This window comes from Natator depressus, chromosome 2, assembly GCF_965152275.1.
Source record: "Natator depressus isolate rNatDep1 chromosome 2, rNatDep2.hap1, whole genome shotgun sequence".
NCBI classification, from domain to species: domain Eukaryota; kingdom Metazoa; phylum Chordata; order Testudines; family Cheloniidae; genus Natator; species Natator depressus.
The window spans coordinates 36,805,596-36,822,977 of NC_134235.1; the positions used below are offsets into that span (position 1 = coordinate 36,805,596).

Consider the following 17,382-nt stretch of genomic DNA (forward strand, 5'->3'; position numbering starts at 1 on the left):
TGTACCCATTCGTGGAGCCATCCTCATATTTAGGAAAAAGTACTTCCTGCTTGTTAGTGCTCATGTAATCCCTACACTTGGCATGAATGGCTCAAATTGATTCCCTTCCCAAGAGCAGAATCATAAACTCTAATGCGGAGGGACATCGCTTACTGTGTGGATGGGGGGGGGCAAGATTTTTTCCTTGGTTGACTCAGTCTGTCCTAGGAATAAATTTCATGGAGCCATAAGGTCCATGTAGAAAGATTCTCTGGGTTTCTCTTGGAAATGGGGCTCTACCATGGATAACAAAGAGGTCCATGGGGTGACTATTTCCTAACACCATCAAATGGTTCTGAAGACTAAGGGGAGAGCCTCCCACAGAAATAATGCGCAGATGAGCCCTCAACCCCATCAGCTGTTTGAAGAAGGAGCTCCCAAAGCTGCCTTCTCTGTGGAATTAGGCTGAAAGCCCCCCTACTCCAAATAAAATTTTCTTTCAAATTAAACAGTCACTTAGCTGGGTGCCTCTTAAACCAAAGGGTATGGAAGAGATTACTCCAGCACAAGGGCTAGGAGAAATGTAGATAGAATATCCTGTGGAGGGAGTTGAGGTAATACTTCTGGCTCTCTGAGGCCTGGATCCCTTCATTTGACACTGCTTCTGCTCTCTTTCAGAGACCACTCCTTCTCTCTCTCATTCCCAGACCTTTGGTGGCAGGGATGGGCTTCTCTCCTGTTCTTGCCGTTTTCAACTCTTTCCTTCTTACCCTTTCTCTTTTGAACAGCACTGCACCCGACTCTTTCTCTCCTCTTCCTCCCTCCCCCATGTTGTCATCTACAGTCTACCCATCAGCCTTTCCCTCTTCCTCTCTTTTCAGTCTTCTGCATTCACCCTCAGTAACCTCGGCTTCCATGTTGATGGCCCACTTTTAGTTACATGTTTCCTCACTCATCTCTTCATTCAACCTGCCGCCCTGGTTCAACTCTCCCACTCGCCAAAAGGGCTGTTCCCTTGACTTGGTCTTCACCCAGCACTGCTGTGTTTCATCTCTCTGTTACTGAGTTACCCCTCTCCAGCCATCACCTAGTGCCTCTCAGCATCCTCCATTGTCACCCTCCACAAATGCCATGTCACCCTGCCTTTCTGCACCTTCCAGACAGACTTCTTGTCTGCTCTCAGCCCTCTTCTTCCCACTGTCTCTTCCATTTCTTGCATTGATATGATTGTTGATTCTCTCCGCACTTCTCTCCTCCACCCTTGACTCTTTGCCCCTCTCTCATCGCTGGGTTGGCTCTGCCAACCTCTATCCCTGGCTCACCATCAACATCCACTTTCTCCACTCTGGTTCTCCAGGTGAGGACCATCTCTGGCAGAAATCCCATGACCAGGCTGACTTCGTCCATTAGAACCTTGTTCTCTCCTTCATTTCTGCAGTCTTACTAGATAAACAACTCTACCTTTCCAGTTTAAGTGAATCCCATTTTCCCAATCCCAGCCACCATTTTGCTATCTTGACTCACTCCTCAAACCCTCCTTTCCTCCTGCCACTGCTTCTCTCTCTGTACAGGATCTCTCAGATTTCTTTCAAGAGAAAATTGACCAAATACGATATGATCTTCCCCCTCCCCTTGGCTCACTGTCTTTTCCCCTCCTACAAGACTCTCTCCTCCTTCCCATCTCACAGATGCAGAAGTTTCTCATCTGCTCCTCTCCTCTAATCCCTCCATTTGCCCCAAGAGACCCCATTCTATCCCATCTCCTGATCTCCGATGTTCCGACTCTGATCCCCTCCCTTACTCTTTTTTCTTTAACCTTTCACTCTCTTCTGGCTCTTCCTTTCATAATAGAAGCATGCTATAGCCTCTCTCATCTTAAAAACCCAGCCTTGAACCCCACTTGCCTCTCCGATGACTGCCCCATCTCTCTTTCATCTCTAAGCTCATGGAATGCACTGGCTACAATGGCTGTCTGGAATTCCTCTCCTCCAATTTCATCCTAGACTTTCTCCAGTCTAGCTTCTACTCTGTTCACTCCACTGAAACTACCCTTGACAAGTCTCTATTGACCTCTTCCTACCCAGAACCAGTACTCCATCCCTATCCTGCTTAATCAACAGCTGCCTTTGATGGCGTTGACCATGGTCTTCTTGTAATCTTGTCCACTCATGGCTTCTGTAACTGTCCTGGTTCTTCTACCTCTCTAATTGCTCTTTCAGCATATCCTTTGTGGGATCTGCCTCATCCTCCCTCTGTTTTTTCTGTGGGGGATTCCACAGAGATCTGGCCTTGATCCCCTTCTCTTATCCCTCTACACACCTGATCTTTGGGTAATCTCATCTGCAAACACAAATTCAACTCCCATTACTATGCTGATGACTCATGGACCTACTTCTTTACTCCAGATCTATCTTCTTTTGTCCAAACTAAAATTTTAATCTGTCTGACATCTCATGGCTGTCTAGCTGTCAGCTCAAGCTCAACATACCTAACTCAGAGCTCTTAATCATTCCCTCCAAACCTTTCTGCTACCTTCTTACTCACTGTGAACAACACCACCATTGTCCTGTCACTCAGGCTTGTAACCTAGATGTCATTTTTGACTCAGGCTGGATATGAGGACCTGGAGAGAGATCCATGTCTAAATCTTACTAATTCTTTCTGCATGACATCTCTATGCTATGGCCTTTCTTATACATCCACATAGCTAAAACTCTCATTCAGGCTCTCATCATCTCACATCTTGATTACTGCAATATCCTTTTTTTCTTGCTCATATCTGAATGCTGCTGCAAAGATAATTTTCCTAGTCCTTTGCTTTGACTATGCAATTCCCATCTTTGCATCCTTTCACTAGCTCCTTCTTCTCTATTACATCAAACATAAGCTTCTTGTCTTCACTTTCATGACTCTTCACAGCCTATCTCCACCCTACATTATTGCTTGTTCACTACTGAGAAGTCGACTCTTGTCTCAGATCAGCCCATGACGCCAGCCTCCATCACCCATTTGTTAAAGTTTTAAACAGGCACCTTGGTGCTTTCTACCAAGCTATTTGTCACACGTGGGAGGAGCTCCTCGGAAACATCCACAAAACCCGCATATTATTCTCCATCAAAATTCTTGTTAAAACTCTCCTTTGCCATGAGTCGTACAAAACATTTGACAACAGCTAGGTTGCTGGCATGCTGATACCCAGCCTATCATGCTGACCAATATTGTCTCATTGTTTGCTTGTTCTCTGGTCTCTCTCTATCCATCTGTTGTCTCTTGTCTTATTCATAAATTATAAGCTTTTTGGAGCAGGCACCGTCTTTTTGTTCTGTGTTTGTACATCACCTAGCACAATGGGTCTTGGCCCATGACTGACTCCTAGGAACTACAGTAATATTAATAATAATAATAAATATGAGGCATAAAAGAGATCCCCATGCAGTCCCTTCCCGCAAGCTGCTTTGTAATTCCCTATTTTTTTTTCTTTTTGGCATTGAGCATCAGTTTGACTTTTCCCCTGACTCGTCTGGTCTGCTGTGCCACCAGCATCCTTGGCTCAAAGTCCTTGCATATTTTTGGCTGCTTACAGCCACAACACATATTCCTCCTCCCATGCTTAACAGGCTTCCTTAACCTCCCATGTTGTGTTAGGTCCTGGTGCTGCTGGAACTCAGAAGGCATACTGTTTTGACAGTTTTCACATTTATTTTAAAAAACTTAAAATCTCAGAAACCAAACATGTCCCAAATTTGTTTTATTTTTGAAATAAAAAGTGACTACAAAAAGCTGCTACAGAGGGGGACATCTGTACTAGTGCTAATGTCAGGGTAAATTGTCCATAGCAGAAAAGGATGAGCAAAGATGAACTGGCCCTTCTAACTATGAGAAGTAATTAAAAATGTTTCCTCAAGAACGTTATCTGCCCAAAACCTACATGTTTTAGTGCATATGAAATCTTACTAAAATAACAAAGCATAGAACACAATAAAAATATTGTTTAAGAACACATTACTAGTCTAAAATGTTTGTTTCTAAAACTTTAAAAAATGTGTTACTTGCTTGTAATAGGACTTTTAATATGTTAAATTGAAATTGGAATATTAATTTATAATTTTACATCTACCCCAAGACCACTTATAACACCCATCATCTTGCTGTTCTACTGACAGGAAGGCCCGAGCTGAGCACCCATCTGCCAAATAGGTTGGTCATCTATTTTATTTACAAACTGTTCTACACAGCTTGTCTCCATCGTATTTGAGCACCTCATGTATATTAAATCTGTCCTCACAACATGCCTGTGAGGTAGGGGAGTATTATAGTCCCATTTTACAGATGGGGAACTGTGGCACAGACAGGTTTATGTGATTCACCCAAAGCCATACAGGAAGTCTGTGTCTTAACCACAAGACCATCTATCTGCTAAGCTCCTCTCCTGTATTATATGCCTATGCTGTCATGTATGACCTAATGCACTACTCCTAAAATACCTTGCATTTAAAAAGAAAAAAATCCTAGCTAACAAGATTCATGACAAACACAAACAATCACACATTTTTCTTCCTTGTTCATCTTGATTTATCCTTAATTTAGAGTCAACTCTTGCTCATCCTGTTCTCACTAGTCATCCCACTGACTTGACTTGAGTCAAGTGATCAGGACTGGGGCATTAGAGCTTGTCTCTGCACAAAATGTGAATGGATTCATAAAGTAGATCAATGTAAGCCAGATTTAAATCTATAGAAGAGATTCCACACATAAGTTTACATCAGTTTAACTAAATCTATTTAAAAACTGATTTTAGTTAAATCTGTACAACTGTGTGTGTAGACTGGGCCCAAGACTGTTAGCTTCTCTGGGCAGGACAATTACTTATGTGACTATACAGCGAGAAGCACACCTGTATGGCTTCAGAAAATTTGATAGTCCTTAAAAGCAGCTCAAAGAAAAATAAAAACAGGATGAAAGGAAAGCTTAAAAAACCAAAGACTACAAAGGCCCTTCATTTTTGTAATTTTGCTGTCTATTAGATGTAATGTTACAATTATGTTTTGCTGAGACCTAAGTATCACTTTCTGTCACATGTATAGAAAAATAACTTTTGAACAATGTTAGAATAGTAGAATGTATACAAGTATTGATAATTTAACTGTTGGCTTTGGCTGGCATGCTATAAAACCATTCTTTAAATTCAAATTCAGTAACCATTGAAATACTGACTGCATTTAGAGGCATTTCATTCTGGATGTTTTAGTCTAAAAATATAACAAGGATATATAAAGAAAGGGTTCTTGAAAAGAAACAGTTCTTGAGACAATAGAATTTATAAAGACAACACAGGATGTATGGTTTGGTCTAAAATATTTATGCACATTGATGTACGTGTACAGGGATTTTGTTTGGTGCTATGACTGACAATAGAATAGTCTCTCTTAGTGCTCTGGCCCATACACATTCTGCTAGATTGTGAAATAAGTCACAAAACAAATCTTTAAATGTTTCATCCTGTAACTGAGGACATTCAACTTCCTTGTTGGTATGCTTTAAAAAATAGATTTGTTATTTTAATCTTTCCTAGTTTGAGGGCAATACAACTTGAACCTAGATTTTTTTTGGCATCTTGTAAAGTAAACCAGCACTTAGGATAGTGTGACTATATTGATGTCTATATTACAAATATTCCTATTCTGTTTTTAGGTTTGTCCCCATTTATGTTAGAGGCCGTCATCTGTATTAGGGTAAGAGAACTCAATACAAGCCAATGTAAAAATTGCATTTAAATAACACAACGCTGTTTTTTAAAATGAATCATTTTTAAGACAGTGTCAGATATCTCTAAATATAGTCTACAGCAAAAGAAAAATGGAGGCTGGGGTGGGGACCCAAAACGCAGTAACATTTTTGAACACTTACTTTTTTCTGGGAAAGACTATGGTGAAGAATGATGTTACCCCAGCAATATATTGAACACATTTGAATAATTTCAGGGGCCTGGTTCTGCACTCATTCCCTCATGCTGGTACAGCTGAGAGCTGACTTGGGCCTACGGTTTAACTTACCCCACCATTTATATCACTCCTGAGTTGGGCTGGGATATTTCCGTGTGATCCTGCTCCCCACGTACACAAGGTTGGAATTGTGCACAGATGCAGACAGAACTGAAGGAAGGAATGGCTGGGGCTATGGTAACAGTACCTGATATTTTGGCACAAAAGTCAATGAATCAGAGATCAGGCTCGCCTGAAATACTCCACACAACTAAGTACCCACCAAGCTTCCTCTGGCCAACTCTTGCGTTTAGTCCCCTTCTGGTTTGCTGAGGGGATATTGCCTGCAATGTTTCTCAAACAGTGAGGGAGTAATAAATTCACACTAATAATAGTAATCCTCTTTCATAACAGGCTCGGTTCCTGAGCCAGAGCTACTGCTCTCACTTTCCCCCAACCTTTTAAGACTACAAGCTCTTTAGCACTTGCTATCTCTACAACAGCTTGTCTTAGTCTTTTAATAGTTTAGCGGGGGAGGAAGAGGAGGCAGGGATAGAATGCTAGTGCGATCCTGGGTGCCACTGAATAGTGCATATAGCTGATTTTCTCACTCATCGTTGTTGCTATTCTCTTGGTCCTCATTCTCTTGGTGGCCAGCACCCCAGAGATAATCATCAGAACAGCAGCAATGAAAATTTAATTTCAGGACCAATGTACTTAATTTAAAAAACAGCCAAAGCTGTTATCTTTGTCTTCTCTCTCTAGTCTGTTAGGGATCTGTACTGACTCTGGAATCACTGAGCTAATTTGCCAGAAAAGATGTACAGTTCAAGATAAAAATCCCTGCTCTGGGCTCACAGAGAACATGGACAGGTTTGTGTTGATCGTTTGCTTTGAGCTATAAATCATCACGCAAGTTTCAAAGCAGACTCAGAAAGAATAGCCATGAAAATCAAAAGTCTCTAGGCCACAATGAAAAATGAAAACAAGATTTTTATTATTAGTACTTTGTAACACCTCTACCCCTGTTCTCTACCAGCAGACACCCCATCTCTCTCCTTCCTACTTCTTTCCTCTGGATCAGATGTTCAGTTTCTATTAGAAAGGAAATAGTCAGTCAGAAGCTATTAGCTCTTGTTTGAATTTTTCAGTGTAAAATTAAACCAAAGCAGCTGATTGAGCAATGGGGAAGCACTGGCTGAATCTCTGATTTAAGAGGGGAAGGAAGAAGATAAACTAATATTGGAGTGTGGGGTGGGGGGAGAATATCCTAGACCACAAATCTTGATTAGCTAGAAACACCACTGACATTGTTGCCCTTTCTGCACAAAACTACTCAAAATGCTTTAAAATAAAACAGTGGTAAGTTTCTTGGGTTTTTGTAAGATCTTAAGTAGTATTTTTGTTTGGTTTTTTATTTTTCCTTTCTCCCAATTTAGCACTATGCGGATTAACAGAACAGTCACACAACAAGAAGCTTGAGTTACAAACAAGGAATTGTTTAAGCTAAACAGGTACTGTAGGCCAAATGGTGAAGGCATAGACTAGGAATCCATTGGGCTATCCTTGATCAGGATCAAATCCTGCCAACTACATGGCACCTTTGGCAGTTCCATTTCTGCTTATTGATAATGCCTAGGCAGGTAACAAGTTATATTTGTATCCACAGCTAGTGTCTGCAAAATATGCTTCTATTTCTGTTACCGTGTCCTTTTCTCTCAACCTGTTTGTTGTATCTTGTCACTAAGACTGTAAGCTCTCTCAGGTAGGGCTGTTTTACTATGTGGTTGTACAGTGTCTTTATATTGGGACCCTGATCCCTCATTGGGGCCTCTAGGAGATACTGTAATGCAAATTTTCAATCCTCACTGAAGAGTTGGTTACATAAATAGTCTGAACTCCCTAATGTGATAACCAGTAGGTGTTGTGTGGTTACTAAAACATGGTATTGCCATAGCAATATTTAGAGATATCTATGTAACTCTGAACTTAGGTTCAAGCACCTTTCAATTATACTGAGAAGTGACTTGTTTAATAATGATGACTTAACCTCTGAACATTTTGAGGGTAACTTTGGAAAAGCTCTCCTAAAGTTTGGTTACTTACCCAAATCCAGTTAGATCTCTGAAGTTTGTTCTGCTCCTTTTCTGCATCCAATGCTCCAATTATATCCTTCTCTCCTTTCCCCAATAACTCATTCCTGAACTTGCTCAGTCCCTTCAAACCACCTGAGTACAAATCACCATTCTGGCTAATTCTTCTGAGCTAGACCGACTGGGCCTGATTCTGATCCCGTAAGTAAGGAGTAGCTCTGTGGAAATCAAAGGAGTTGCAATGGTAAAGTACCCATGTAAATAAAAATATGAATCAGGCTCACTAACACTGCTATCTGTCCTCCTTTCCTGCTTCAGTTTGCTTTTCTTTTATTCTATCCTTATATTTAGGTTTCTGTCCAAGACAATTGGATCCTTCAAAAATATTCAATATGGTGGCTGAGGTTCAGGCTAGTTCTTATTAACTGCAAATTGGTTTCCCTATCCCTCTACTGCTTAGAGGTGATAAATTGAGGGTGCTTCTTATTCATGGGCTAATAACTGTATAATGGGCCTAGCGTTCTTGTCCAATATGAATCAACCTGAACTCTGTTGGCTTTTTCCAGAATATGTGGTCTTCTTCTCCCAGGACTTTAGGCCTGGGCCTGTCAACTTTCCAGGCAAAACTAAATTTCAGAGGAAGTAGAAAGTATGGTGCCCTGTGTGCTAACTGGTCCAATTACTGGTGGTTCAGTAGACTTGGGACAAACAAAATTACATAAAATAATTCAACTCTGTTATAGAGGCCATGGAACTAACTTTAAAAGGTATTTAGGCACCTAAAGATGCGGAGAGGCACCTAGTGGGATTTTCAAAATCATGCAAGTGCCTGGGAGTTAGGTGTCTAGGAGCTTTTGAAAATCCAAAGGGTGCCTCACTACATCTTTAGGTGCCTAAATAGCTTTGAAAAATCTGGCCCCATGTGCCTTCTTGAGCCGCAGGTTCCTACCTTGCCTCCAGATCTGTTCTGTAGTGTCCATCGGGCTGGCCCAGTAGCTGTCTGGGAGAAAGTTGATGACAAACGGGGGAAAAAAGTGGTAATCAAGCCAGTTTCCTCTGAGACAAGTACTAATTTTGTTTTCTCTGTGTCCTAAAATTCAAGGATCCATGTGAGCTTCAACTGAATGAGAGGATAATGCCGTTCATGAAAACTACAGTAGTCCTTCTTTATCTTTTCTATTTCACTTGGATCCTCTGTTCAAAAGTCTTATTGGTATTTTGATGAGCCTGTGCATGTCTCTTGGATGAAATTTCACACTTAGGAAAATTAATGTATCATCAAAATTTGGACCAAAAATATGAGTGTCATTCTGTGCATAGCTCTTAAACTGATGGCTTAGCAGCCATTTTTAAAGAATGTCTGAACAGTTTAAAAACCCATTCTATGTGCTGTTTATATGCTAATAATTAGCAGTAAGCTGTTCATCTGTCAATACATTTGTTATTTCATGCTTGCAAAAGAATGGCATGGTATTTAACACATGTTTACTAATGTCTCATTAATCTACCCATTGTAAAGTTAAATATTCACTTTTGACTGATCTCATTTGCAGGGTGGCTGTTGCTGCACTGGTTCTTGTGACAAGATACCATCTGATTTCTTGGAAAGATTCAGGATCTCCATCTAGATCTGTGAGTGAACTTTTATAGTCTGTAGGATATTACTTTTTAATAAGTAAACTGGGGAAAGAAAACTAGCTGCTTACAATATAAATAAATTGCTGCTTAGTGCTGTTTCTGTGATTTTTCTGTTTTTAGATTTCAGAGTAACAGCCGTGTTAGTCTGTATTCGCAAAAAGAAAAGGATTACTTGTGGCACCTTAGAGACTAACCAATTTATTTGAGCATAAGCTTTCGTGAGCCACAGCTCACTTCATCAGATGCATCCGATGAAGTGAGCTGTAACTCACGAAAGCTTATGCTCAAATAAATTGGTTAGTCTCTAAGGTGCCACAAGTACTCCTTTTCTTTTTCTGTTTTTAGTGGCTAGGAACTGTCTTCATTTTCAGAGCACTGGATAAGGGACCAATTGACAATCAATCCATAGTTAAATTGCTGGTTGGGGAGGGAAGAGAGCCAGCTCTTTCCCCGACCAGCTTGATAGCTTTCTTATTTTTAATTCCCATTCCAAGGTGATGTTCCTGCGGAGATGCCACTTAGGGAGAAGTTTTATTCGGCTTTCTGTGACTTACAACAAAGACTTAAGAGATTTTGAAATGATCCTTGAAACTAGCTGGCTGCTTCCTGAAAGCAAGCAATAAATTTTCTTAATCACAATCAACATTTTTCTCACTTGACACACAAAACCTAGCTGTAGATTAAAAAAATATATTTGTTTTGGAATATGGCCCTACCTTTATAGTTTTTCTTAAGATTTAGCCTTTTGAAATTCCATGGCTGTATAATTAGTATATTAGCATAATCAAAACTAGATTCCCGATTAAGACAGGAGCATTATTACCATCATAAATAAATGAGTGAAGTCAAAAGCAGCTTGTTAAGATAAAGAATGTCGCAGTATACAGAATAAAGAATGTTCATTTCTTTGAACTGTTTCCCCATGAATTAAACAAACACTCTGGGCCAAATTCCAAGGTCCTTAGTCAATTTTTACTCTGCCTCACTCAAACAAACTCTTTTTGACTCCTCTTACATAATGTCTGCAAGAAAGACCTGCTTGTTTGGGTTTTTTGATTTTTGCACTGTGGCAATTTCAATGTGATTTACTAATGAGTACTGAATATTATCGAGGGCCATAGAATGCAAGAAACAGTATATTTTTCTTTCTCCTTGGCCATACTACATACTTACAGTTTCTGGAACAAAGACAAAGTAACAAAACAAAATATTTTTGTTCGTATAGTATATACATATAATTTTGCCATAAAATATGTTTGGGTCAAGTTTAAATGTCAGCATAAGCAGATGCTCTTAGCAGCTGTTGTGATTTTATTGATCTCGTAGTTTAGCTCTCTTGTTGTACATGGTATTTACATGCATAGATATTAATGGGAATTACCTGTGCAAATTCTCCAGGCATCAATGGCGTGCTAGTGGACATGAAGCAGCTCATTTGGGTTGTGCCTGAGCTCTGGTCTACACTACAAAATTATGTCAGTATAACTACATCTCTCAGGGTCTGGAAAAATCCACACCCTTGAACGACAGTTATACCAACCTAACTCCTAGTGTGGACAACAGTAGGTTGATGGGAGGGCTTCTCCTGTTGAAACAGCTACTGCCCCTTGTGGAGGTGGGGTTCCTCCGCTGATGAGAGAAGCTCTCCTGTCAGTGTAGGTAGTGTCTTCACTAAGTGCTACAGCAGTGCAGCTGCACTGGTACAGCTATGCCACTGCAGCACTGTTAGTGTAGATAAGCCCTAAGGTTGCCTAAAGGAACACCACTTGCACAGCTAAGTTGCTTTATTTTGACTGCATGAACAGCACTGGAGGACATAGGAGGCATTCAGAACAGGCAGTTGCAGAAGGAACAATGTCAGTGTATATGAACTGATGATATAAACACAAGCTATGCTAGCATGTTGTGTTACAGGTGTGAGGATTGTCACCTGTCTCAGTTTATTTGGTAAATTGAGGTTGTCCATTGGCAGTTTAGATGACTAGTGGTTTAAGTGATTGTAAGCAAGTTCTTCATACAGGTTCTGTTTACACCAGTAGTCACCAACCGGTCGATTGCAATCGCCTGGTTGATCCTGGAGCCTCTGCCAGTCAATCGCAATCTCTGGCCACTAAAAGTCCGGCGGTGCAACGGGGCTCAGGCAGGCTGCCTGCCTGCCTTCCCTGGCCCCATGCTGCTCCCAGAAGCAGCTGGCTGCTGCACATCTCTGCGGGCCCTGGGGGAGGAGAGGGGAGACGGCAGCTCTGCACGCTTCCTCTGCCCCCAGCACCATCCCCGCAGCTCCCATTGGCCAGAAACTGGCCAATGAGAGCTGCGGGGGTGGCGCTTGCGGGTGTGGGCAGTGCACAGAGACCTGTTGCCTCCCCCATGGGCTGCAGCGATGTGCCAGCAGCCAGCCGCTTCTGAGAGTGGCGTGGGGCCAGGGCAGGCAGGCAGCCTGCTTGAGCCCCACTGTACCACCGACTGGGAGCCACCTTTGGTAAGCACCTCCCAGACGGAGCCTGCACCTTGCACCCCTTCCTGCACCCCAACCTCCTGCCCCAGCCCGGAGCCTCCTTGTTGGATCATATTAAAAAAGTTCTATATTAAAATCACAAATGAGTTTGATTCCCCATAGTTTAAATTCCAGGGTATTACTAATTAAGAGGTCTCTTGGTTTTTGGTACTGTCTCTCTCCCTCTGTGTGAAACTTGGAAGCTGCTAATTGTGTTAGTACATTCTAAGACAGAGTCTGTTCTCAAAGCAATTCTTTGTAACAACAACTACTCACACAGAGAGAGACTCAAAGCAATACTCTGTAACAACAGAAACAGTACCCAGAGACTCCCCGCCCTTTTGTTGTATTCATCTCGCTTTGTTAACAATTGTGAGTAAAATAGAGATAGAGGATGTATGTGGATGGATGCTTGGTGTGGATAATAACTCAATGATCAGGGAGGTGCCAGCCTAAGAATGCAATATCCATTGGCTGAAGAAGGCGTCAAGTGGAAATAACCAGAGGACCCCCGGAGGGCAGACTGGAATCCACCCAACAGCCTCAAGAATGGGAGAACCAAAGAACAAGATAACATCTGGCAGCACAGAGCTGTCAGGAATGTGCCATCTGCTGATTGATTCAGCAACAGCATGATGAAGCAATTCCCATAGAATGGCATAGGAAGAAATTCCTATAAAAATGGACTCTAGAAAGTGAGAACTTTGGGGTCTGATTCTGCAAACCAACTTCCAGGAGCATCAGATGAGCATCTGACAAGGCCCTGCTCCCTCCTCATGTCCAGGCCACTTGGCCAGTGGCTTGGCATGAGCAACTCTAAGGCTGGTAACTATGGTAACAACCTTGCAGAACGTGTGTGTGTGTGTAAATATGAAATTGAATGTATAGCTATAACTAACTGCTTACTATGATTCTTTCTGTATTCACAATAAATGTGGCATTTTGCCTTTTCCCCTAAATAAGATCCTGCTGGTTTTTATTTTATTGGTGTAACATTTTGGTGGAGAATTGCGAAAGGGGGAATACTGGTAAAAAACCTCAGTTATTGTAAATATTGGTGTGCACACCGCCAGCTCTATTGAGCTAGGCATTTCTATTGGGTTAACCAGACCTGCTGGCCTCCGGGAAGGTAGCTGGGGAAAGCGTATAGATTAAGCTACGATTACTAAACCTAAGTCCTATTGTTCACTGAGGTATCAGGGGCAGCAAGAAGGCCTAAGGGCCAGGCAGTGCTGCTCGCTGGAACAAGGAGTAGCAGGATCAGAGAATCTAGGCTGTGTCACTTGCTGACCTGTGCCAGGTGTGATGAGGAAATTTGGTAAGCTACGATTTCAGAATCTAGGCTGTGTCACTTGCTAAGTAATACCAGGAGTGACAAAGAGATTGAAATATCCGTGTTAAGATGTTTAAAAGAAAACAGGGTAAGCCAGTACCAGAGGGAGAAATGGAGTGAGAAGGAACTCCAACCTCACCTTTTGTTAAAAAAATTACACCTTTTAAACAAATCCTTCAAAAATTTGGGCACAGTCCTTGGACTAAACAAGCCCTAGCTGATGTCTGCACTATTTCGGACCTAGAGGATAGATGGCTCAGTATATCCTCATATACAAATCTTCTAGTGCTGCCAAAAGAGATGCAGCAGCAATTTGGCTGTTGTGGGAGGCATGTAAGGATTCTTATCTCCGCTTGTTTTCATGTAAAGAGGAAAAGGCACAAACGGAAAAGGGAGCAGACAATTGGAAGGTGCTGGCTACAAATACCCAAAGTCAGCTGAAAATAGTGAAAGAGGCACTCCAGGAATGCAAAGAGAGAGAAGGATTCCTGGCAGACCAAGCTAAAGCCTCTGAGAAAATTGAAAGAGAGAATCATGTGCTCCAAGGTATGGTAAAGAAATTAACCTTGAAGCAGGGCAGAGCACCTGCAAATCATAGTCGTCGTGAATCACTAATTAAAGAGTCTGAGACAAAAATTGGGCTTTGCCTCTAAACAGGTAGCAGCCATTACAGCAGGTGAAGGGGGAGAAGGTCCTATGTACGGCACGCCCAGGCATAATTACAGAGAGAAAAGAGAGTGAAAAAGTTACCTCTGCAGAGGCTGGAGGGAATTAAGCGCTAAACTTTGTGAAAATGTTAAAAAGGAAAAGTGTTACCGAAAGAGCATTCTTGGTTTCTTTGCAGCCATTCTGAAGGAAAATGGGCCCTTTTCCAAAGGAATGTCTGTAAATTAGCTAGGCAAAAATAAACTGTCTGATTAAAATCATTTGACTGGTCAATTTAGTCAAATTTGCTAAAAGAACATAAGGGGGTTCTATTGGAAGTTAACTACCTCAAATGTATAAAGGGAATGTAAGATGTAAAAAACAGAGCAGCGTGGAAGGGATGTTAAGGAAAAGAAAATGTGTATGTATCTATGTGTGTATGTGTAAATATGTAAAGCTCTAAGGACCAACTGGTTTTGTTTTTGTTTGAAATAATGCCACTAAAAATCCATTTTACTCTTTAATTCAAAGTTGCAAAACTGAGACCTTTTTGCTAGACACAGGTGATTAGTGTTGTTTGGCTTTGGGATTTGGCATTTAACCCTTAAAAGGTAACTCAATGCTTTACAAAATTTAAAATGTTTTTAAGTTGCGGCTGTAGCAGGGTAGTCAAAATCAGGAGAATAGAAAAATAATTTCTGGATTGTTTTTGTTTGGTTGGTTGGTTGGTTGGTGTTTGTTTGTTTGTTTGTTTTTTGTAACAAAATAGCAGATGAGAGCTGTAGTTAAAAAAAAATAAATAAGAAATTAAAAAAGACAGTGCCCCTCTGAAGCAACAGCAGGAGTGAGGTGCACAAAACAAAAAGAAGCAATGTTAGAAACACTGAGTCTTAAAATGGCTCTGAATAATCAGACTGTCACTTTGATAAAGGTACATGAAAACTCTGTAAGCAAAAAAAAAAAGAAATAGTTACACCTTATGTAAAAATGGATATGGATAATGTTATAGAAGTTAAACTATGGAAGGAATGTGCATTTGCCCCAGAACATGTGCAGGGTATATTGTAGAAGGGGCAAAAGAAATGCAAACATACCATGCTACTTAATTAAAATGCTATTAGGGCTCCAAAGGGAGCCACAATAGGTTGGGTTTTCTTTTTCAGATTGCTGTGTGTTTTGGAAGTAGAAGTTAAAAAAGTAATCAAAACTCTGGTGAAAGTTGATTGTGTCCCTTTTACAATAGAGTCTCTGAGCTGCTGATGGCTTTAAATCCAAAAGCAGGAAGCGTCTGTGAAAATGCAAATTACCTAAATGATAAAGGAAGGAAAGAACTAGCAGCACAAAGGAGCTGCAGATAAAGGACATACCTGGTCAGCAAACAAATTGTCTAAATAAAAGGCATGGGATAACAAGATAATTTTAATAAATTTAATGATAATAAGTACCCCTGTAACAATGTATAGTGTGTATGATTTTTGGAAAAATCCTTTAAGGTCATATGGTAATGATGCTTCTCAGCTATTACCTGTAAATAAACTTAAAGCTTAACACAGCAGGAAAAACGTTATAAACTTGGTCTGCTGTATAAGAAGGAAAACGGAGGTACCCCACCTCAGGGATTTAATGACTAAGCAGTGGAATAATTTCCCCATAACCCTTAAAAGATAGAAGCCATTGAAACCTGGCCTGCCTATAGAACAAAAATGGGAAAATATGGGGGTAATTCCTCTGTTTTGCCTGCAATCAGCAAGGGTATTTGTAAAAGAAATATTTTAAGCAATAATCCACCAGCCCAAAAAGGGGTAGAAACACATTCTCTTGTCTTTCAGAAAATCAGGAAAAGCTGATGCCAGCTGAAGAGCAACCCAACACCATGAATCTACTGTCACAATAGAAATTGTGTTTTGTGTTGTATGTTGTCTTGTCTTGTTGCTAGCACTGTTGTGTGTTTAAAATAAATAAATAAATAAATAAATAAATAACTAAAAAATAAAAAAAATACTGCAGACCTGCAGGTACTTAAAAATAAATTAAGCTCTCTGTCCCAGCTACAGGACAGCCTGATACAAAAACAAGTACATGCCAATGTAGACTTGGTCCAAATTGGTCTGGGCAACCTAAAAGCCCAATGGAATCTTTGGCAATGGCATAATACTACCACATGGCTTATGCATAAGAAAAAATTTAGAAATAGGGAACTACACAGCCATAGCTATGGGATGCACTGAAATGCAGATACTTGCCCTAGCTACTTTGGAACACGAAATGTTCTGGGTCATACTGGGAAATATTAAGGGTTTGATGCATTTGTTAAAAAAAAGAAAGAGATCATTGTTTGACGCCTATCAGTATGAATGGATGCAATATGTTTCCAGTATTGTAAAACCAGACTTGTTAATGGGAGAAATTGTTGTCAAAATTGCATACCAACAGTCCCTGGAGGCAAAGGTATTGAAGGTTAGCCTACTCCCCATATTACACATGGGATTCTTCTGGCTACCCTGGACCTCGAGCCAGTGGGCTGGGGAGGGAGGGAAGCTATTGGGACACTAGAGGTTGTACCAAATGGACTCCTCAAAAGTGGGTTCGCCTCACCTTGCCTGTTGCCCCAGAACCTTGTAGTAAAGATACATCACTAGGATCATGTATGTGGGATGAATTGGAATCACAAACTCAAATTGCCTCACAGTACCTTCTCTTGAATAGGCTACACAGAAAGTGACACTGACGATTATAAATCTTAGTGTCAAAAGGGGGATTATGCTGGATCATATTAAAGAAGTTCTGTATTAAAATCACAAATGAGTTTGATTCCCCATAGTTTAAATTCCAGGGTATTACTAATTAAGAGGTCTCTTGGTTTTTGGTACTGTTTCTCTCCCTCTCTCTGTGAAACTCGCAAGCTGCTTAAGGTGAGCTATTACAGTGTGTATGGTAACACCCATTGTATGGTAACACTCATTGTTTCATGTTCTCTGTGTTCTCTGTGTATATAAATCTCCCCACTGTATTTTCCACTGAATGCATCCGATGAAGTGAGCTGTAGCTCACGAAAGCTTATGCTCAAATAAATTTGTTAGTCTCTAAGGTGCCACAAGTACTCTCATTCTTCCTTCAGTTAAGTGTCAAAGTCCAGTCTTTAGGAACACTGATAATCTCAGGGAAGAGTAGTCATGTCTCCTTTAATGAGATCTCCTAGGTGGCCACATGACCATCAAT

General features: G+C 40.8%; 1 protein-coding gene across 1 annotated transcript in view; it reads left to right on the forward strand.

Moving 5' to 3' along the window:
* The first annotated feature begins 13,929 nt into the window (after positions 1-13,929).
* Positions 13,930-17,382, forward strand: part of NCALD (neurocalcin delta) — a 145,514-nt gene continuing 142,061 nt past the window's right edge. The window contains exon 1 of the mRNA XM_074944013.1: positions 13,930-14,064. The gene's annotated coding sequence lies outside the window, so the exon portion shown is untranslated. The remainder of the gene's footprint in view (positions 14,065-17,382) is intronic.